This window comes from Heptranchias perlo, chromosome 6, assembly GCF_035084215.1.
Source record: "Heptranchias perlo isolate sHepPer1 chromosome 6, sHepPer1.hap1, whole genome shotgun sequence".
In the NCBI taxonomy this organism is placed as follows: Eukaryota; Metazoa; Chordata; class Chondrichthyes; order Hexanchiformes; family Hexanchidae; genus Heptranchias; species Heptranchias perlo.
Window position 1 is genome coordinate 27,248,432 of NC_090330.1, and position 5,916 is coordinate 27,254,347.

Sequence of the window (5,916 nt, forward strand, 5' to 3'; positions counted from 1 at the left end):
CTACTTCCTAAAAGTGTAACAAAGGAAAGGAATGCAAATGAGTCAACGCTCCAAGGTTAACCATCCTTAAACCGGACTCACCCTTTAACAGCCGATGCCAGTAGAACCAGATCAAGCGGTTTTAATCTGGCTCACAGTCAGGGTGCTGTAAAACAACTGCCTCTATTCGAGGTCGCTGTACTCGCCCGTGGGCAAGGCAGGAAGAAATAGTGCAAAACTTTTCCCCAGCAGAGTCCATGCTGGGATAGATTGTACATTGTGAGAGGAATGAGCACTGGAGGAGATCAATCTCACTGCAGCAGAAGTAAGTTTCAATGGATTTCAATTATTAGTTAATAAACATGAGGAATATGAATGGTTGCAAAACCACTTTATTATGTCAGTTTTTCATCAAAGAATCAGTATCACAACAGCTGTCACAGCCATATCAAAATAACAAGGCAAGCCAAGTGGGCTGGAAAATTAGACTAAAGCAACCAAAGGAAAATTGGAAGTTCCAGTCACTTTAGCATTTCGTGAAAACAAAAGCATTGTAGACATCCAGTAGACTTATTTAAATTTGATTTTGAATACTTCCTTGGCATCCTACTTTCTCAAAATAATTTGCTGAACCAGAAAGCGGAGTATATACTCGCCAAACCAGATCCCACACATAATGAGGATCTCAGCATTTTTTCAGCTATAATCAGAAGTCAGTTGTTGATAAGTAATGCTTTGCTTCTGATTGTAACTCCTCAACTGGACACCCTCAGCTAGATTTCAACTTTCTGACCAGGCGTGAAACTGGTGTTGTGCATCAGCCGCCCATTATAGAAACCTCTTGATCGGTAAGTTGAAAATATACCTCATTATATATAATAATAAATTAGCAGATCTCCTGTGGTGTTGCTCACGTTTAGTCAAAGGTTTTATAAGAACAGGGGTGTTACGCCAAGTTGCATTACCAGGGGCATTAACTTATCAACATTGGGAGTGGTCTTAGGAGTATTGGGAGAGGAGCCTGGAGTCTGACAGTACTAGGATGCGGCCTCAGGGTCTAGCAGTATTATGGGAGTGGGGGTAGAGTTCCAAGGTGCAGGAGCACTGGAAGTGAGGTTCTAGGGTTCTGGGAACACTGGACAGATATCGAACTCAGCTTATCTTCATGCTGCCCTTCAGTAACATCATCCAGAAACATGGGATCAACATCCATATGTATGCTGATAATACCTAGCACTAGCTTTCTATCGCTTCCTTCAACCCCCCAACTTCCTCAAGTTGGGGTGCAGAATTGGAGTTGTGGAGGAGCTTTTCACTGCATCTGATTGTTCTATACGTGACTCTGATGGAGAATGGAATATGCAGCGTCAAGCACTTCTGGATTAGGTATAGCACAGTTAGATACAGAGTAAAACTTCTATTTTACTCCAACATTGTGCTTCAGCCTCACCTAACAACAGCACCTCCAACTGCAGCAGTGTGACATTTTTAGTTTCCCACACCAGCTATCCCATGACCTTGCTGAGTAGCATTGCCAATTAGTGCCAAATTAGGGGAACTTTATGAAACCATCCAAGCTAATTTCCCATAGGACACATACAACTGGGGTGAAAGGCCAGTGTCTATCTCATTGAACTATCCAATCGTCCCTGATAACTAGGATATGGTATAAAAAGTCAGGTGCAAAGTATGGTGCACTGCATAAAAAGGTAGAGAGCCTTCATATTGTCTACTGTCGGACCTAAACCGCTATCTAAGCAATAAAGATCATGAAATCTACAACCAGAAAGACTGAAAAGCAGGGAGGGGGGTGAGGAGAGTGGGGGGAGGAGACCTTATGAAAATAATCATGTACTGGAAGGTCACATGATGCACGAGCTCACCAAATGGCCCAAATTGGTGCTTTAACGTGCTATGCCATCTGAGACAGATCTTATATTTTAGGAGAATGCTTTGAGAAAAAACAATTGAATATAAGTATTGTAAATGCATATCTTTATTTAATACATATGGTATCGGTTTAATAAATTGTAAAAATGGAGCTGGACCAAGAAAAATACTCCCTTGAATTTAATTTTTTTAAATTTTGATGCTAACCTTGGAAACTATTTTCATCTCACAGGGTGTGTATTCAATAAAATAAATTCCTTTCTGATTACTGGAGTAGTCTGGGTGGTCCTATCTTAGTGCAAAGTGTGCTGTATTTCTGTCAAAAAGGGGCACACAAAGCTATCTTGCAATTCATGCATTCATTTAGAATACTTTTCCATCAAAGATTTTTTTCAAAAATGGTTGTCAGTTATTCAGTGCTTTTTTTAATGTTGGTTTCACTGATCTTTAGATGTACCAAAGCAAAGAATGCTTTCAAAATGCCACTTCCCTTTTTCTTATCTTCCTAATACTAACAAAACAACTTCTCTCTTAACAACATGTTATCCTTCCAGTTATGTCTGCTGCATTGACAATGAGAAAATATTCCTGATTGGCAATTCAATGGAAAAACGCAATCACTGCGAACCATCACACTTTAAATAGATATTTTTTCTTATAATGAAAATGTGAAAATATGCTGCCCTCTATGCAGAGATACAGAACAATGGTCAAGGATATTTTATGACATTACTGTCTAGAAAAATATGGAATTAAAATCTGTTTGAATATAGTTCCTCCTCGGAAGCTAACTTCTCTGCACAAATCCTAGGCTTTAACTTGGAGGCCTGGTGTGTTTTGGTGGCAGACAAGGCCCAATTATAACATATTGTATTTACAAAGTCTCAGATAGCCTTGTATGTTTTCAATTTACAGAAATCTATTGCCTTGGAAGAATCTGAATTTGGCTCATTATTAATATTTACAGTTAGATGTGGTTTTCCCTTTTTAAAATATGGCAGCACTTGTGCACTGAGGAGGGTAATGTTGTTGTGCATATATATGACACTGTGTCGTATACCATGACTGCCATAGGAACATAGGTACATCCTTTTAAAAAAAAATAAAAATAATGTTCAACATTGAAGGTGGTCTGTGCCAAATTAACTTTTCTTTGGTTGCACACTATCCTGACTTGGACATGTATCAAAGTTCCTTCATTGTCACTAGGTCAAAATCCTGGGATTCTCTTCCTAACATCATTTTGGGAACATCATCACCACATAAACTACAGAGGTTCAAGGAGAAGGTCCACCATCACCTTTTCAGAGCAACCAGGGATGGGCAATAAATGCAGCCTTGCCAGCACCACACACATCCTATGAATGAATAATTGAGAAAAAAATCCATCTCTCTTTCTATCTCTGTTGGCTAATCATAAAACACTGTAGTAAACATTTAAAAAAAAGTTCAGGGCCTTTGGTTTATTTGATTAAGTTGAATCTAATAATATTATGGTCACTATTGCCCTGGTGTTCTCTCACACGGAAGTCTAACACTGCTTCAGAGCTACAACTAAAAAACAATAGGTCCAGTACCCATTTACCCCTAGTGCCCTTAGTAGCATGTTGTGTTAAAAAAAAAATTCATAATATCTACAAATCTTTCAGTTGCCCTGCCCTCAATACTAGATGGATCACCATTCAACCATTGAAAACCTAGGGAATTAAAATCCACAGTTATACAGACATTTCTCAATTCAGTTGCATCCACAGGTTCTGTTTGGGTAGGATCTCCAGGGTGCTTTCCCAGGTGACTTTAGAGAGAGATATTGTGGTCTCCACCAGTACATTTGAAGCCTTCTGTGACTGGTGGACACAGCTAGATATAGTTTGTTTTCTTGATGGAGAAAATCAGACCATGATCTGGCCAACACTTTTTTAGTTTGACTGGGGCCATTTGAATGTTAGTGCCCTCCTCCTGGGGAGGCCACAAGTAATGTGTATTTTGGCCCAGTGGCATTGGGTCAGCCCAATATCACTCCATTAGTTCCATTAAAATAGTCCCAATTCAGTTGCCCTTGTAATTTATGCCCAGAGGTCAATAACAGGTCCAGTAATTAATTTTGGGCTAATAGCTTGATCCACCTGAACTTAAACAGCTTCAGCTGCACCTTGTGAAAGAAAATAATCTCTCTGTAGAACAGTTACATTCTTATCAACAAGTACTGTGCATGATTAAGTCTATCCATAGTGTATCATATCTACAAAGATGAGTAAAACCAGCATCTTACTGTTCTGGATCCTTAGTCTGAAATTTGTTTGTGCAGGAGAAATAACATAATAGGAAATTGCATAACATATTCCCTGAAGAACTCAGCACAGAAGGGTTGATCATTTATTTATCTTCTTTTACATGAGAGTGTTGGGTATCCACGATCCACTTTTCATTGACTTGTAGTGCTGCAGCAGCTAAAATACGAACTCCAAATTTCAAGTGATCAATTCCTTTTTTTCTGACATGTCAGATTAGAGCAGAGTTTGTGTGCTACAGTAGCTACACCCTGATAGAACGTGGCAAGTGGGTGATAATTCCAAGGTAGTATTTTCCCATCACCAGCTACCATTAGTGACAATGTTGGAGGGTTGGAATGATGGGTAATTTGGACATTGGAGTTTATAGAGGGGACACAATGGGAGGTTAGCAAGGAAACCATTGGATTAATTGAGTTGAGAGATGACAAAGTATGGGTTTCAGAGATGAAGGTAGGTATTATTTCAGAGATTATGAGCACTGTTTGTGGTGTGAGGGCTATTGGTCTGAAGCTCAGCTCAGAGTTGAGTAGGACACGAAGGTTAAAAGTGAGAGAATGGCCAAAAGGGGGTTGGATTTAGCTGCAAGGCAGTTTGTGGTATGATGGTTTCAGTCTTCCTAATGTTTAGCTTTTTAATGTTTAGTGATTTTAAAATTCTCATCCTTGTGTTCAAATCCCTTATGGCCACGCCCCTCCCTATCCCTCCAGCCCTATAACCCTCCGCGATCTCTGCGTTCCTCCAATTCCGGCATCTTGCGAATCTCTGATTTTTATCGCTTCACCATTGGTGGCCGTGCCTTCAGCTGCCTAGGCCCTAAGCTCTGGAGTTCCCTCCCTAAACCTCTCCGCCTCTCTACCTCTCTCTCCTCCATTAAATCGCTCCTTAAAACTTACCTCTTTGGACAAACTATGGGTTGCATGTCCTAAAATCTCTTTATGTGGCTCTGTGTCACATTTTGTCTGATAATGCTCCTGTCAAGCACCGTGGGACATTTTTACTATGTTAAAGGTGATATATAAATCCAAGTTGTTATTATTGTTGTAAAATTCATCCACAACTGGATGACAGACAAGCAGTCTGACTGTACAGAGGTTCAACACGACAATAAACAGCAGTTCTCACAATGAAGTTCACTACCTGAACTGCACTTTCATGAAAACTGAATTTTTAAAAAAGATCTAAATAGGAATGTTTTACAATGCAGATAATCAAACCACACACCCTGTTTGGTAAACAATTCAGTAACCATGAGTGCATCGCTGATTTGTTAGGTTTTTGGGTAGGGCTGAGATTTAACTTTTAGGTAAACTGGCTTTACTGAGCCTTGTAACTAAACGGACTTGCCTTATTTGTTCAGCATACTGTGCCCTCCAGCTGTAAACACAGCTGCCTAAATTCAATAAATCAGATAGTTCATGCATCATGGCCTAAACTTTAACAATGAGGCGGGATCTCAGCTTGGCGGGGGGGGGGGGGGGGGTCAATAAGCGGGTAGAAAACCCGGAAAAAGTTTTCTTGCGCGTACCCGAGCAATCGCGACTCAATTGAAGCCACTTAACTCCGCTTCCCGGTTTCGGTTCCTCAAGCTGCGCAGCGGGCGTACTGCGCACCCACATGACGTGATTTAAAGCCCACTATTTAAAGGGCCAATGCAACAATGCATTTTGAAGGTGAAAGGAGGAAAAAGTAGAATGGAACATCATAGAGCAAAGCCTGCACCCAGGTTCTTGGACGCTGCCTTGGAGATACTACT